The sequence below is a fragment of the Rana temporaria genome, chromosome 1, assembly GCF_905171775.1.
Source record: "Rana temporaria chromosome 1, aRanTem1.1, whole genome shotgun sequence".
Lineage (NCBI taxonomy): Eukaryota > Metazoa > Chordata > Amphibia > Anura > Ranidae > Rana > Rana temporaria.
This window is the reverse complement of record NC_053489.1, coordinates 217,386,642-217,404,830: the sequence shown is the minus strand read 5'-3', so window position 1 is coordinate 217,404,830 and position 18,189 is coordinate 217,386,642.

The window sequence follows — 18,189 nt, the reverse complement described above, 5'->3', positions numbered from 1 at the left end:
CTTTTTATGCTTGGAACATAAAGCAAAATCATATTCTTTTGTGTGTTTTAAAAACAGATAATTTTTTTTCTCCTTCACTGATGGGTGGCACTGATTGGCAGCACTGGTGATCACTAAGGGGACTGATATACCTCTAACAGAAGCCAGTTAGGGGTTTCTTCTTTTCTTCAGTGTGAAGTAAAAAAGCCAGAAACCAGCTTCTGTTTACTTCTGTGATCGGCTGTCATTGGCTGACAGCTGATCACGTGGTAAGGGGCCTGCAGTCATTGGCCTTTTACCCTTCTCTGTGATCAACCGAGTCCAAAGGACTCTGCGATCTAAGAGCGCACAAGAACGGGAGGACATTCATGTACGCCCTTCTGGCATTTTAAGCCAGCGCTGTAGCAGTCTTTCAGCTGTAGCGCAGGTGCAAAGTTGTTAATATGTATATGTTTTACACTATATGCATGTGTTTAGGTAAACGAATTATGAACTATGAGTTGCAGCCTTTAAAAATGTAAAGGAGATCTTTTTCTATGGTTTATTAGAGTAAAAATCAAGTGTAGTGCCTTTAAATAGAAAGTAAATCCTTTTTAACTGCAGTTGCTGAAAGATGTGCTACTATAGTTTAGAAAAATGTATTAATGTGGCATAGGATTCTGTTCTTTAAAATGGAACTAAACCCACCAGTTTACTTGTCTACACCTTCCAGTGGTTACATGCCTTCCTGCCCGCTGTCATCTCCCAAGTGCTGTTTATTTTGGCCTCTTGCTTGGCCAGTAGGGGATGATATCTTGTGTATGCACACAGGAGTCGGTAATGCCAGCACAGCTAAAGTGTGCCAGGAATGCATTCTGAGTTGCACATGCTAAGCTCTGTGTCCATTCAGCAGAAAACTGAAAGCAGACAGGCAAGTTTGTTTTGCAAAACTTAGATTTATGTCCAAAGTATCAGAAAAAAATCCTGATTTGCGATCAGGTAATTTCTACTAATCCCAGCGCACAAATGGAAGAACTCGGTATTTATGGCGTCTAAACTATCAGAAATCCAGTCCAGTGTTTAACTGATCCCAGTGCACTATAATACCAGCAATATTTAAATAAAAATATAGTTTGAACTATATCATATGGTATTGCAGCTATTATAAAACTATGTCAGCTAAAAATCAATATACCTCATTAACCAATATACATTACCTGGAAAATTGAAATATTAACAGCGCAAATTTTGAAAAAAAATGTTTCCCAAACAATAAATATGTCACCATACCCTGCAAAATAAGTCCTCTTTCAATACTATACAAAGCAAAGAAAAAGAAGAGCGAAAAGAACCAACCAAAAGGGTTCCAATCAAATCCCAGAGGGGCAATTTGATTGGAACCCTTTTGGTTGGTTCTTTTTCTCTCCTTTTTCATTGCTTTGTATAGTATTGAAAGAGGACTTATTTTGCAGGGTATGGTGACATATTTATTGTTTGAGAAACATTTTTTCAAAATTTGCGCTGTTAATATTTCAATTTTCCAGTTAATGAGGTATATTGATTTTTAGAAAACTTAGATTTAATTCAACTTTAAAGCCAAGGTAACTACTGAAATCAGCTGAGATAAAAACACACAGACCTAACAAACCCCCCCATATACACTAAATGAAGCGCTGTGAATACTTACCAGATGCACCTTTTTCCACATTTTTATGTTACAGCCTTAGGCCTGGTTCACACTGGTGTGACATACATGCAGACTTTGGGAGCACATGTCATGTTTAAATCAATGGTTACCTATGAGAGCTGGTCTGACTTTGAAAAAAGATTCCTGCATTACTTTGGTCTGACTTGTGGCATGGGAAAAACAAAAATTGGCGCAGGGCTCCCTCCACAGAATCAATACCAAACCCTTATCCGAGGACGCAGGTCAGGAAAGGGGAGGGGGGAACACGAGCCATTACTTTCTGTAGCGCTTCACCAATCAGCCCTGTATAGTAGAGTGTCCACTCCTCAGTAAAAGGCACATGACAGGCTGTCTGGAGTTTATCCGAAGGACTCGGAGCATGAGAAACAAAAGTCTCTGGCCTAAATGGCAAGTGCCATGTCTGGAGGAAATCGGGTGCTGCCGCTCATCATCTGGCCAATACTATCCCTACAGTGAAGCATGTTGTGGGGATATTTTTCCGAATCAGGAACTGGGTGGCTAGTCAGGATCGAGGGGAAAGATGAATGCAGCAATGTACAGAAACATCCTTGATGAAAACCTGCTCCAGAGCGCTCTGGACATCTGACTGGGGAAAAGGTTCATCTTCCAATATGACAACAGCCCTAACACACAGCCAAGATAACAAAGGAGTGGCTGCAGGACAACTCTGTGAAGGTCCTTGAGCAGTCCAGCTAGAGCAAAGACTGCAACTCGATTTGAACATCTCTGGAGTGATCTGGAAAAGGCTGTACTCTGACGCTCCCCATTCAAGCTGACGGAGCTTGAGAGGTCCTACAAAGAATGGGAGCAACCGCCCAAAAATAGGTGTGCCAAGCTTTGTAGCATCATACCCAAAAAGACATGAGGCTGTAATTGGTGCTTCAATAAAGTATTGAGCAAAGGCTGTGAATACCGTATTTATCGGCGTATAACACGCACCCTTACTTTGAGGGAAGTTTCGGTGAAAAAACTTTCCACAGCCCCCTGCGTATAACACACAGGCACAGCTTACCCTTTATTTTTAGGGTAAAAAAGTGAGTGTTCTACGCCGATAAATACAGTACTTATGTACATGTGATTGTTTGAAATCTTTGCAACATTATATAAAAAAAAAATCACATGTACATAAGTGCTGTATTTATTGGCGTATAACACTCACTTTCATACCCTGAAAGTAGAGGGTAAATTGTGCCTGCGTGTTATACGCAGGGGGCTGTGGAAATTTTTTTTTTTTCCTGAAACTTCCCTCTTAAAGTTGGGGTGTTATACACCAATAATGTACATGTGATTTTTTTTTTTTTTTTTTTATAATGTTGCAAAGATTTCATACAAAACTTCTTTAACGTTGTCATTATGGGGTATTGTTTGTATAATTTTGAGGAAAATAATATCCATTTTGGAATAAGGCTGTAACATAAAAAAAAAGTGAAGCACTGTAAATGCAGAAATGTAATGACAAAGTCCTTGTAGCTGCAGAGGCGCTATGAGGTCATTGCTACTCAGTACTGTGTTCTGGATTAGAATTTCAATATGGTATACATATTTTGTTCCAATAAAGTAAAAACATTGTCATGAACCTGGCAAATTAAAAGCAAACTTTATTGTAGCCAATATTGACATTGACAGGTACATTTTTTAGATTTGCATATAACTTTAGCTTTCTGTATCTCCAGATGGACTGATTGTTTTTTTTTGTTCATGGAATTTTCACTTGGGCTAACCAAGTTATGCATTGTTTCATCCTATGCTGCTCCTGTTGCATCACCCAGGTTTAGATTTAACACCTATTTAAACCCAAAAACACCACTCCACCACATCTACGTACATTTTCTGCAAATGTAGAAAAATATTCTCTGATCTTTCCAGAATTTCTGGATTTTCTTCCTTCCTCCCTCATAACTATATGACCTTTCCCAGCAACCTTCTGTGAACTTTAAGATCCCCTCCCCTCCTACTGATGGATTTGAGAGGAGTAGGGGTGTGCAGCCAAAATTGGTGTAAGGGGACAATGCTGCATCTTTATAGATGCTGTAGCGTGAGTGCTGTCACCCTAGGACAGGGAGTATGGTAACGGCAGGATCACTAGGTGGAAAAAAGTATTTTCATGCAAACCTTACACCTAAGGATTGATAAACTGCAAAAAATAAAGTGTATCTGAACATAATGTAAAGTCTTCTAAGTAAGCTATCCTTGTGTGACTGAGCTCTGAAGCAAAATGCCTTAGTAAATCTGCTCTTTGTAACACTTTGGAATACCACTAAAATCCACACACGGTACTTTGGAAGAGATTAAAAGCATGCCTGCAAAGACTGGATGTACATGGATCGAAATGTGGCCAGTTCAGCAGGACCGGCAAAAAAATTGGATTCATGTATAGGCAGGCTGGTTGTACAGAAGTCAATCGACTTCTGTACAACCACCCTGTTTTTTGTTTTTTTTTTCCGATCGTTCAGTGCTGCCAACTGTAGCAACGCTGATGGGAAGGCTCCCCGCTGTTGGAATCCAATAACTCTGCAGGTGGATTCCCCCATCTCGATGTGGATGAGGGAATCCATCAGGTAATTTTTTCGGTCAACTTGCTGGTTGAGCGAAATAAATGACTAATGTATGGGCTGCTACTGTATTTCTGCATGTAAGCCCTGCTTATGTGTTGTTTGACTGTATTATTGGTTTTAATGTTTGTGATTAGCTTCTTTAGCTCCATGTAGACTGTCCACATTTTCCTATGCATTGTTTTCACTATAATTTAATGCAAGTCATTGCTTAAAGCGGGAGTTCACCCATTTCTAAAATTTTTTTTTTTCTTCCCCTAGATTCCTGCTCGTTCGGTCTAGGGGAATCGGCTATTTGTATTAAAATAGGTGCAGTACTTACCCGTTTTCGAGCTGCATCTTCTTCCGTCGCTTCCGGGTATGGTCTTCGGGAGCGGGCGTTCCTTCTTGATTGACATTCTTCCGAGAGGCTTCCGACGGTCGCATCCATCGCGTCACTCGTAGCCGAAAGAAGCCGAACGTCGGTGCGGCTCTATACTGCGCCTGCGCACCGACGTTCGGCTTCTTTCGGAAAATCGTGACGCGATGGATGCGACCGTCGGAAGCCTCTCGGAAACCTGTCAATCAAGAAGGAACGCCCATTCCCGAAGCCCATACCCGGAAGCGACGGAGAGGATGCGTCTCGTAAACGGGTAAGTACTGCACATATTTTTAAATAAATAGCCGATTCCCCTAGTAATAACGAGCAGGAATCTAAGGGGGAAAAGTGCCCTCTAAGGGTGAACCCCCGCTTTAACCAATTCAGCCCCAGAAGATTTGGCTGTTATACGGCACTGCCTCGCTTTAACTGACAATTGCGTGGTCGTGTGATGTTGTACCCAAACAAAATTGACAACCAACCTTCTTTTTTTATTTATTTTTTTTCCCCACAAATGCAGCTTTCTTTTTGTGGTATTTGATCACCTCTACTGTTTTTATTTTTTGTGCTATAAACAAAAGAAAAGCAACAATTTTGAAAAAAACACCATCTTTTACTTTTTGCTATAATAAATATCCAAATAAAAAAAAATCGGTGATCTGCGGTATTATGATGTTGCGGTAGACAGGTCCGACACTTTTGGGACCATTGACATTTAGGGAATGATCATTGCTATAAATATGCACAGGTTACTATGTAAATGTCACTGCTGGTATGACTGGCTCACTAATTTTCACAGGTCTGCACCAAGATAAAAGCCAGATTTTTGGCATCCACTGCGATAAAAAAATAGAATTTTTGTACTCACTGTAAAATCCATTTCTCTGAGTTCATGGATGGACACAGCAGCATCTTGACCTTGGGTATTATCCTCCTCCTAGGAGATTCACTAGGCAGAACAACAGCATGTTAAGTGTTAAAACACATCACACAGTACATTACCTCCCCTTCTCTCTGCATCTGCATCCTCAGTTTGTCAACAAGCAGCACAAACAAAAGAGGGGTGGGTGCTGTGTCCGTCCATGAACTCAGAGAAATGGATTTTACGGTGAGTACAAAAATCCTATTTTCTCTTCCGTTCATGGATGAACACAGCAGCATCTTGACCTTAGGGACGTCCCCAAGCAGTGTCAAAAGAACGAGGGGTGGGAAAAACACAGCAAACCAACTTCACCCCAAACAACCTAGAGCTCCTCAACGGAGGAACTACAACCTTAAACAGCCACCTGAAAAACCTTGCGGCCGAAGGAAGCATCTGAAGATGCACTCACATCAACCCTGTAAAACTTTGAGAAGGTGTGGACCAGGTCGCCGCCTTACACACCAGTGAAACATACGCTTGATGGCGGAAAGCCCAAGAGGTACCAATTGCCCTGGTTGCATGCGCCATTACCGGGAAGGGGGGCACCCGCCCCTTTAGGGCATAGGCCTGAAGCACGACCTGCCTGATCCACCTAGACGAGACCGCCAGACCCTTCTTAGTACCAGTCACCAACATGAACAGTGAATCCAAACTCCGAAACTGAGCCGTAGCAGACAGGTACACCCGCAGGGCTCGAACTACGTCCAGGGAATGCAAAGCAGCCTCCTTTGGATTCCGAGGACACAAGGATGGAAGAACAATGTCCTCATCAAGGTGAAAGGCTGAAACAACCTTAGTCAGGAACGACGGCTGCGGACGCAGCAACACCTTATCCCTGCGGTTGTCTGCAGAAATCTGTGAGAATCGCAATCACATCAGATATATGGTAGGTGTAAATACGCTTACCAGATAAGTTGGACTCTGATACTATACAGCAAAAGAGTCAAAAGGGCGTTGTGGTCATTTGGAAACCGGGACCACTGCAACCGGGTGCATAGAGGCCACCATGAGACCCAGAACTCGCATGCAAAAGCGAAGTGACGAACACTTTTGGGTTGCCGCCCGCAGTGTCTGTAGTTTTTCCATAGGAAGAAAAACTCTTGCCTCTGAGGAATCCAGGACCAACCCCAGGTATTCCAGGGATTGAGACGTACCAACTCCGACTTCTGAACATTTAGCAGCCAACCGAATTCCTGGAGGGTCTGGCAGGTAATAGACACATCCACCTCTAACTGAGCTTGAAGAAGCTCTCAAAAGAAGGTCGTCCAGGTAGCCTACAATAGCGATTCTCTGCTGCCTCAGCAGAGCCAGAATCGGGGCGAGCACCCTGGTGAAAACCCGTGGCGCCAAAGCCAGGCCGAAAGGGAGGGCCACAAATTGAAAGTGGTCCCCCCCAACTGCAAAGCGTAGAAATCTCTGGTGCTTTGCACATATGGGGATATGCAAGTACGCGTTCTGGATATCCAAGGACGCCAGGAAATCCCCCGGATGGAGCGCTGCGACGACAGAGCGAACCGACTACATTCTGAACTTTTGCACTCTGACAAAACAGTTGAGGGCCTTGAGATCCAGGATTGGATGGACCCCTTCCTTCTTGGGGACCACAAACAGATTGGAGTAAAACTCCTAAAACCGTTCCAGTAAAGGAACCGTCATGATCATCCCCCTCACCAGCAGATCCCGAACAGCCCCAAACAGGGCCTCCTGACGATCCGGAGGAAGCTGGAGGTTGGAGGGAAAAAATCTGTTCGGTGGGCGAGAGAAACTTTATCTTGTACCCCGAGGAAACTACTTTGCAAACCCACCGGTCGGAAAGAAGAGACATCCACCGAGCCGCGAAGTTGGCCCCCCACCCGAGAGACGGTCGGGGGCAGACCTTCATGCGGGTGCAGACTTTTCTGCAGGCTTGTTGAGCTTGTGGAACCAGGGGCGCTTCTTCCCTTCAGCGGGCATCTTAGCGGCCTGGAAACGTTTACCTGCAGCACCGGGCAGACGAAAAAACGCTTGGGGTGGAAAAGGAGGCCCCCTGCCTACGACGAGGCTCCTTGCCCTTACCGGATTGTGGGAGCAGAGTGCTCTTACCTCCCGTGGAATCTTTAATAATGTCATCCAGAGATGCCCCAAAAAGCCTTTCACCCCTAAAGGGCAAGTCCACCAAGGCCTTCTTAGAAGACTGGTCCATGGACCAACACTTCAGCCAGACCAGGCGGCGCAACACCACCCCATAGGCTGAGGCTCTGGAGAGCAAGAGAAGCGTATCCAGGGCTGACTCGCAGACAAATTTAGGGCCTGCATCAGCTGGTCGGCCAGCGCCACACAGTCCGGGGGAGCCTGATGCTCCTCCAACTCATGAAGCAACAACTTTGCCCGTTCAGTAAGTGTCTGAGATACTAGACCCCCGGCCAAGACCGGTCTTAACGCCAACCCCACCACCGTGAACATGGAGCGGGCCACAGCCTCAGCTCTCCTATATGCGGGGTCCTTGAAAGCAGGAGCCCCTTCCACAGGCAACGTGGTAGCCTTGTTCAGTCTGGATACAGGGGGGTCCTCTGACAGAGGAGAAGTCCATTTCTTCAGGAAATCCTCCGCAAAAGGATAACGGACTGCAACGTATTTTGGAACAGAAAAAAAACGTTTGCGGCCGATCCCATTCCTTGTACAAAAACTTTCCCAGATAAGGAACACAAGGAAACACTTTTGCATTGCGCTCCGCCTTACGGAACCCAAAAGGAACCGACATCTCTGATGTCTCTGCCGAATCCTCTATTTTTAAAGTATCCCGCACTGCAGTGATAAGAGCTCCCACCAGCGCCCTATCATGCACCGACCCTGATGCAGAGTCAACCTCACTGTTCGTGTGGACTAGGCCTGCATCCTCTGACACCTCGGAACCAGGACCAGTAGCTGGGCCCGATTCTGCGTCAGCGGCATCCCCAGAAGAAGGCTGGGGGAGGGGGCGCTTTTTACCCCCCCCCCTTTGACCACACGCCGCTTCCACTCTGGCAACAAACGCCTCTAGGACTGCCGTCATAGCATCCACAGAGACCGCAGGTACAGGGGCACTAAGGGTTTACTCCGCATGTCTGGGGGAGAAGCATCCGGTTCCGACGCCATGCTTGTTCACCCTTTTGCCACCCTAGGGATGCAAGGCAAGACCCACAGGCCACCCTCCCAGCCGCAGCAGAGAACAGAGGACTCACCACCCCGACCAAGCCTGTACCGCTGCCGTCCGCCTCCTAGAGTGCTGCCCCGTGTCGTTCCGTCCCTTAGAAAGTGTGCTGGAGCCGTTCACGCTGCTTTTTTTAGCCACTAGAGGCAAAACACACTTTCCAAAATGGCCGCCGACACGCCGCTCTGTAAGCAGAGCATGCGGGCTACAAGAAAATGGCTGCCGATATCAAATAAAAGCGGCCGCGAGTGATACACCAAAAAACACCCACACAGCAGCAAACACCTGGGACCCCCTGCACACACGGCACAACAGCCCCCCCCCCCCCCCGGAGAACAGACACAGCCTCAGGATAGAGCCCCCCCAGGCGGACCCCCCACCTCACGGCCGACCCAGTCATCCAGAACGCAGGGAAGGAGGGGGAGGAAAGGAGAGAGGAAAGCAGGGCGGACCCTCTATCGACCTCCCCAGGATTGCCCAGCCACACCACCCTGCCAAAGCAAGGGGGCTGCTACTTACCCGTCCTGCGACGACCGGCTAAAGGCATCCCAGACAGAACCAATGTCCGCGTGGTTATGGCACGGCTTTCGGCCCGGCACACTGTGACACGGACATAGAGCGCGGTCATATGTGTGCCCTAGAGCGTATAGCTCACCAGCCACCCCTGGAGCAATGGGGCTTGTCGTGGATGGCCCAGCGTGTAGCTAAATAGCCGGCACACGCTCAATGGTCGAACTGGGGGGACTACAAGGATTGAGGATCCAGCCTGTCACCCAGTCGGCAGTTGATTGTAGATCTTAGGATCCAAAAATGCAGAAAAAGCAAGAAAATTGCAAAAAAATCCCCAGGCCACATGGGCCCATAGGAGTCATGTAATTCTCCTGTGCTATGCAGAAAAAAACTGAGGCTGCAGATGCAGAGAGAAGGGTATGTACCCGGGGGAACCGCCCCCTGGAAGGTACTGTACTGTGCGATGTGTTTTAACACTTAACATGCTGTTTTTCTGCCTAGTCAATCTCCTAGAAGGAGGATAATACCCTAAGGTCAAGATGCTGCTGTGTCCGTCCATGAACGGAAGAGAAATTTCATTTTTGATAAGATACTCCCAATAGGGAATCATGTCTAAAGGGATACAGACCCTGCCACTTTCCTCAGAGTCGTGCAGGTGCAGAAGCTGGTTGATAATTATGAAACCATTCCCATTAGACTCACTCAGCACATGGGCTGGTAATTGCTGCTGTGCCAGCACCTGCAGATGCTACAGTATGTAGGAGCACTTCAGATCTAATTTTTAGACTAGAGCCTCCTTGAATGTGACAGCAAAATGACTTGCCAGCTACATTAATGATGCATCCACCATCGGAGGAGACTGCAGCAGGTTGAGCTTTTTTCAGGGTATACAGTTTTGACAGCCTGTTTATAAGGGCATTTTTCTCTGACCCCTTCAATTCTTCCTGGATTAACTCCTCCCAGTTCAGTGAAGGAAATTAGTGCTTTCTCCACCTTGTGGAGAGTTTCCTCCACTTCACCCCAGGCAATTGCGTCCTTAACCACTTGACAACTGGGCACTTAAACACCCTTAATAACCAGACCAATTTTCAGCTTTCGGTGCTCTCACATTTTGAATGACAATAACTCAGTCATACAACACTGTAACCAAATTAAATTTTGTCCTTTTTTTCCCACAAATAGAGCTTTCTTTTGGTGGTATTTGATCACCTCTGCGGTTTTTATTTTTTCCGCTATAAATGAAAAAAGAAAGAAAATTTTGTAAAAAAAAATGAATTTTTCTTCATTTCTATTATAACATTTTGCAAAAAAGTAATTTTTTTTCATAAATTTGGCCTAAAATGTATACTGCTACATATCTTTGGTAAAAAAAAAAAAATTGGGTTATTATTTAGTCTGGGTGAAAGTTATAGGGTCTACAAGCTATGGTACCAATTACTGAAAATTGATCAATTTGATCACACCCGATGTACTGACAGCCTCTCTCATTTCTTGAGACCCTAACATGCCAGAAAAGTACAAATACCCCCCAAATGACCCCTTTTTGGAAATAAGACATTCCAAGGTATTTAGAAAGAGGCATGGTGAGTTTTTAGAAGTTGTAATTTTTTCCCACAATTCTTTGCAAAATCAAGATTTTTTTTTTTTTTCCACAAAATGTTCATATTCGCCGGTTATTTCTCACACACAGCATATGCATAACACTAATTACACCCCAAAACACATTCTGCTATTCTTCCCGAGTATGCCGATACCAAATGTGTGAGACTTTTACACAGCGTGGCCACATACAGAGGCCCGACATGCAGGGAGCACCATCAGGCGTTCTGGAACACCCAGACCAATTCTGACATTCCTCTCCTACATGGAAAAATCACCATTTATTTGCTAGAAAATTACATAGAACCCCAAAACATTATATATGCTTTTTTAGCAAAAACCCTAGAGAATACAATGGCGGTCGTTGCAACTTTTTATCGCGCACGTTATTTTCGCACCAATTGTTCGAATGCGTTTTTTTGGAAATAAAACGGTTTTGTGCTTTTAAAAAAAAAAAAAACATTAAAGTTAGCCCAATGTTTTTGCATAATATGAAAGATGAAGTTACGCCGAGTCAATAGATACCCAACATGTCACCCTTCAATATTGCACACGCTTGTGGAATGGCGCCAAACTTCGCTACTTAAAAATCCCCATAGGCGACGCTTTAAATATTTTTACTGGTTACATCTTTTTAGTTGGAGAAGAGCTCTAGGGCCAAAAGTATTGCTCTTGCTCCAACGTTCGCAGCGATACCTCACATGTGTGGTTTGAACACCGTTTTCATATGTGGGCGGGACTTACGTGTGCGGTCGCTTCTGTATACGAGCACGCAGGAACAGGGGCGCTTTAAAAAAAAAAAATATTTTTATTGTTCATTTCACTTTATTTATTTTAGTTTGATACGTTTTTCCCCAAAAATAAATGTTTTGATCACTTTTATTCCTATTACAAGGAATGGAAACATCCCTTGTAATAGGAATATAGCATGACAGGTCCTCTTTACAGTGAGATGTGGGGTCAATAAGACCCCACATCTCACCTCTAGTCTGGGAAGCCTGAAAAAAAATAAAAAAAAATAAAACGATCCTGGTTTAGATCGTAGCGGTGAGTCAGAAGAGGCACCGGAGGGAGAAGGGAGGGGAGACGTCCCCTTTCGCCTCCCGTAAGAACAATCAAGAGGCGGAACAGCCGACATGATTGTTCTTATGGTGTAGGGAATCGCCGGCTGAAAAAAATGATATCTGAATGATGCCTGTAGCTGCAGGCATCATTCAGATATCCCTGCACAAAGTCAAGGACGTCATGACGGCCGGCGGGCGGGAAGTGGTTAAAACGCATTTTTTTCCCTGAGTATTTTCTGGGTACTGCAGAGTATTAGCCGGGGTATTGCAGAGTATTGGTGTTGAGGAATTGCAGAGTATTGGTGCGGGGGTATTGCAGAGTATTGGTGCGGGGGTATTGCAGAGTATTGGTGCGGGGGTATTGCAGAGTATTGGTGCGGGGGTATTGCAGAGTAATTGCGCAGAGTAATTGTGCAGGGGTATTGCCGGGGAGTAATGCAGAGTATTGCCGGGGAGTAATGCAGAGTATTGCGCAGGGGAGTAATGCAGAGTATTGCGCAGGGGGGTATGCAGATTATTGAGCAGGGGGGTATGCAGAGTATTGCGCAGGGGGGTATGCAGAGTATTGCGCAGGGGGGTATGCAGAGTATTGCGCAGGGTGGGTATGCAGAGTATTTCGCAGGGGGGGGTATGCAGAGTATTTCGCAGGGGGGTATGCAGAGTATTGCGCAGGGGGGTATGCAGAGTATTGCGCAGGGGGGTATGCAGAGTATTGCGCAGGGGGGTATGCAGAGTATTGCGAAGGGGGTATGCAGAGTATTGCACAGGGGAGGTATGCAGAGTATTTCGCAAGGGGGGTATGCAGAGTATTGCGCAGGGGGGTATGCAGAGTATTGCGCAGGGGGGGTATGCAGAGTATTTCGCAGGGGGGGTATGCAGAGTATTTCGCAGGGGGGGGGGTATGCAGAGTATTTCGCAGGGGGGGGTATGCAGAGTATTGCGCAGGGGGTGGTATGCAGAGTATTGCGCAGGGGAGGTATGCAGAGTATTTCGCAGGGGGGTATGCAGAGTATTGCGCAGGGGGGTATGCAGAGTATTGCGCAGGGGGGGGTATGCAGAGTATTGCGCAGGGGGGGGGTATGCAGAGTATTTCGCAGGGGGGGGGTATGCAGAGTATTTCGCAGGGGGGGGTATGCAGAGTATTTCGCAGGGGGTATGCAGAGTATTTCGCAGGGGGGTATGCAGAGTATTGCGCAGGGGGGTATGCAGAGTATTGCGAAGGGGGGTATGCAGAGTATTGCGAAGGGGGGTATGCAGAGTATTGCGCAGTGGAGGTATGCAGAGTATTTCGCAGGGGGGTATGCAGAGTATTGCGCAGGGGGGTATGCAGAGTATTGCGCAGGGGGGGTATGCAGAGTATTTCGCAGGGGGGGTATGCAGAGTATTTCGCAGGGGGGGGGGTGTGAAGCATGTAATTCTCCCTGCTTGTTTTAGAGATATTGTGTGTGTTAGAGGTAAAAAGGGTTCATGTGTTACAGGCTGATTGATATGTTAATGACCCTTCCTCAGCCAGCTCCCTAGTTCAAATGGTAATTGTTTATTGTGTGTGGGAAGGAGACCGGCCTTACTGTTTACAATGATTAGATAAGTGGCTCATGTTAATTATTCTGATTGCTTCATTGTGGTCAGGCTGTTACACCTAGTAATTAACTCCGCTGATGTCCTTATCTAAAGAAAATGTGTTTTCAGGTCGGCTCTGAATTATCTGGCTATATTCTGTATGAGAACTCCAGAGTGGGTGAAAAGGGGGTGGAGCTCCCATTGTTCCTTGATTAAGGATTTAGCTTGTAAAACTGTATTTATAACCAGCAGCAAGCTGCCAATAAATCAGTCTTGGTTCCAGCATCCAGTCTTGACTCATGTGTGGGGGATCCTGTGATGTTCTTGTATGGAGAGGAGGGAATGCTTGACGGGGATATCATACCGATACCGTCACAATTGGTTGGTAGCAGCGGGATTTTCCCTTCTACTCCCCTTCACACCCGGATTCCAAGCCGACACTGGAAGAACTACTGGAAGTTCGTGGAAGGATTGCTAGCAACAAAACCAAGCGGGTCATCATAGCAGAATCAATGGAGCTAGACCAGGAGGACGGGATTGCAGCAACGCCAGCAGTACAAGAGATGGAGACACCAGTGATTCAGGAGGAGGAATCGCCAGCCAACAAGCTAATGAGAGAGAAGCTAGCGTGGTTCGGCCCGAACCCAACGCCGGATGTGGTGCTGAAAGTGATGGACCTGTTAGTAAACGCAGAGCTACAGAAGGCTAAACAAATAAGAGACGCTGAACTACAGGAGGCTGAACAAATAAGAGACGCAGAGCTACAGAAGGATAAACAAATAAGGGACGCAGAACTACAGAAGGATAAACAAATAAGGGACGCAGAACTACAGTTAAAACTGGCAGCAGTCCAACAAGCAGCCGCACCTTCTCCGAACAGTGAGTACAGCACAGCAGACACAAGGAAGATTCCGTTTAGCGCTTTTAAAGCTTTTGATGAAAAGGACTGTGAGATTGATAACTACCTGGCGGATTTTGAGCGACAATGTAACCTGCACCGAATAGCTAGAGGAGACTGGGTTGCAATATTGTCAGGCAAACTGTCAGGCAAAGCTTCTGATGCTTTCCGGACCGTGCCAGATCAGGATATCCATAGCTACGCCAGGGTTAAAGAAGCGCTCCTGGCTCGTTATGCAGTAACCCCAGAGTCCCACCGACAGAAGTTCAGGGACTCACGCAAAACCACGAAAGACTCTTACGCGGAGTGGGCATGCCAGTTATCCCTGTCGGCCTCTAACTGGGTTAACAGCAGCCAGGCCACCACCGCAGAGGACATTTTGCAACTAATGCTCCTGGAGCAATTTTACAATCACATCCAGACGGACGTCACAGATTGGGTGAGAGATCGCAGGCCCATGACTCTACCAGAGGCCGCGAAGTTGGCAGATGAATATGCGGATACTCGCAAGACAAACCAGGTCACACCACGGGTACAACCTCCACGACCAACGGCGCCATCACACCTACCAGCCGCTAGATACCAACCGCCTAACAGACCGATGACATCGAGCCCTCGCTATCCACGCCAGGAGGACAACGAACAACGCTGCTTCCGGTGCAAACAGCTCGGTCACTTCAAGCAGAATTGCCCCATGAGTGACAACACCAGGTCAAATTGGTCTCAACATGGGTACCGCCCACCAGCAGCAGCCCATTGTGTAGACTCGGCTTGGGATCCCCAGGAGCTGGGTCAGGAAGAACCATTGGGCACCCCTTACGAAGCCCTCATGGTACAATCTGTTATTACGGACAACAGGGAACACCATTGTCAGCTGGTCATGGGCGACAGCCATGAGCCGGAGGGGCCTTGGAGGGAGCTGGGCAGAAAGAGGCACCGCCAGCTACCCTCCAAGAAGAAGAGGTCCTGGAAGTCATATAACCAGCGGACCTGGGAGGAGAAGAAGCGACTGGAGGAGATGGGATCGCAGCGGGCGCCCCAGATGCGGGCCGAGATGTTCGCCAAGGGCCCACCGGTGGCCCCTTACACCACCACCCAGTTCCTGATGATGAAGGACCACGTGGAGAGCCTGCAGGACATGAGCCAGCAGGATCTGATCCGTGAGTACATAGAGCTGGAGGAGTGCATAAGCCGCATGGAGGAGGAGAACAACCACCTGAGGTCACAGCGGGCTGACCCCCCCCAGGCTCCATGAACTGGAGATGGAGCTGGAGAAGCTCAAAGAGGAGAACCGGCGGCTGCGGAGGGAGCAGGGGGTGGCTGACCTTATGGGGCTCTGAGTCCCCTCCCCCCCGGACTCTGAGCACCAGTGCTACAGCATTTCAACAAATATAACTTTTTCTTTTTATGAATCTCCTGTGACTGTCACTTCAGAGCCCTAACCTGCCCCTCCCATAGCGGGACACCTAGATGGCGGCGCACGGACCCATTCGCTGTCTTCACACTGACTTCTGGTGACTCTGCAGATCGCACAAAGACTTGGGGACTGACCGGCGTGTGATCTGACGACCCGGTGGCATACCTGAGTCTGAAGCAGTTGCCAAGGGAGGTCAGTCACGCCAAACGGAGTTAACCTCGGACTAAAAGCTCTGAACCCGTCGACCCTACTGGACCAGGGAAGGTCCAACCGGGTTTGCCGGAGCAGGGAGAAAAAGGGGGGCCATTGTGAAGCATGTAATTCTCCCTGCTTGTTTTAGAGATATTGTGTGTGTTAGAGGTAAAAAGGGTTCATGTGTTACAGGCTGATTGATATGTTAATGACCCTTCCTCAGCCAGCTCCCTAGTTCAAATGGTAATTGATTTATTGTGTGTGGGAAGGAGACCGGCCTTACTGTTTACAATGATTAGATAAGTGGCTCATGTTAATTATTCTGATTGCTTCATTGTGGTCAGGCTGTTACACCTAGTAATTAACTCCGCTGATGTCCTTATCTAAAGAAAATGTGTTTTCAGGTCGGCTCCGAATTATCTGGCTATATTCTGTATGAGAACTCCAGAGTGGGTGAAAAGGGGGTGGAGCTCCCATTGTTCCTTGATTAAGGATTTAGCTTGTAAAACTGTATTTATAACCAGCAGCAAGCTGCCAATAAATCAGTCTTGGTTCCAGCATCCAGTCTTGACTCATGTGTGGGGGATCCTGTGATGTTCTTGTATGGAGAGGAGGGAATGCTTGACGGGGATATCATACCGATACCGTCACAGGGGGTATGCAGAGTATTTCGCAGGGGTGGGTATGCAGAGTATTTCGCAGGGGGATATGCAGAGTATTGCGCAGGGGGGTATGCAGAGTATTGCGCAGGGGGGTATGCAGAGTATTGCGCAGGGGGGTATGCAGAGTATTGCGCAGGGGGGGTATTGCAGAGTATTGTAGGGGGGGTATTGCAGAGTGTATTGCACAGTATTGCAGGGGGTTTCAGGGATGGCTGAGCAGGGATGGATGGATCTGTGACTGCAATAGTCACAGATCCATCCACAGCGCTGCTGACACCCGCGCTCCCCCCTCTCACACTGTACCGCTCGGTACAGAGAGAGGAGGGAGGAACCGGCGTCATCAAAAGACGCCGGTTTGTTTACATGTGATCGCTCCGTCATTGGATGGAGCGATCACATGGTAAACGGCCGCTATCAGCGGCCGTTTACCGCGATTCGTGATCGGCCGGGTCCTCTGGACCCGGCGGTCACGGATGTTCCCGTGTGCGCGCCCCAGGGGACGCGCGGGAGACGGACTCTGGGAGGACGTACATTGACGCCCTCCTAGAGTTAACCACCCGCCCTGTAGACGTATATTGTCTATGGGGCGGTTACCAAGTGGTTAAAGTGGAGTTCCACCCATAAATATAACATTACATCAGTAGTTTTAAAAAAATGTCATTAGTCCTTTACGAAAAAAAAAAATTTTTTTTAGATGCCTTTAAAGTGTTGTTGCTAGGCAGAACAGTTAATCTTCCCACTTCCTGCACCTAGGTGCTTAAGCTTCACCGCACAGACTCCTGGGAATGTAGTGGGTGTAACTTTCCAGGAGTCTGTGCAATCCCCAGTCTCAAAGAATCATGTGACTTGGACAGCACAGGTGCTGAAACCTGATCTGACACTGCTTGTGCAGCACTGAGCATGTGCGAGATCTGCAAGGCTGAAATCCAGGAAGTCATACAGTCTGGCTTCATGATGCACACACTTAAGATGGCCCCAGTCAATTTCTATTTTATAAAGTGTCTAAATGCTGTAACAACCTAACAAAACGGACCTTAGTTTACAGACTAACTGTAGTAGAATACATTAAGCTTGTGTATTACAGGGGTTTTCATATTTAAAAAGTGCAATTGTGGCAGGAACTCCGCTTTAACTGCCCTTGCAAAAAGGTCTGTATTGGGCAATCTTCAAAGCTTGTGGCCCCTTTAATGCTTTCTTCCCATGGCAAGCTTTCCAATTTGGACACACCTACTAGCTCTGGTTGGAAGTGCCAGGCAATTCATGCACTGTAGCTTGTCAAGCAATGACTTTCCACCACAAATGCAGCAACCATTAGGGCTGGTAACCTGTGGTGGTTGTAAATGGGGAGCAAACATAATCAGAGGTGAGATGATGCCATTGATCAATGTTGCCTGTATGTCTGTGCTTGAATGGTGACTGTTCTGGCTTTTAGCAGGCTCTATTCATCTTGAGGTCCTTGCAGGGCTGTATAGTGCTTGTTCCAGGCAAATTTGACATGCTAGCTTGGCAGGCAATGACTTTCCACCACAAATGTAGCGACTATTAGGGCTGGTAATTTGTGATGTTTGTAAATGGAGGGCAGTGATAATGAGGGGTGAGATGACGAGCTTAAGCAACATT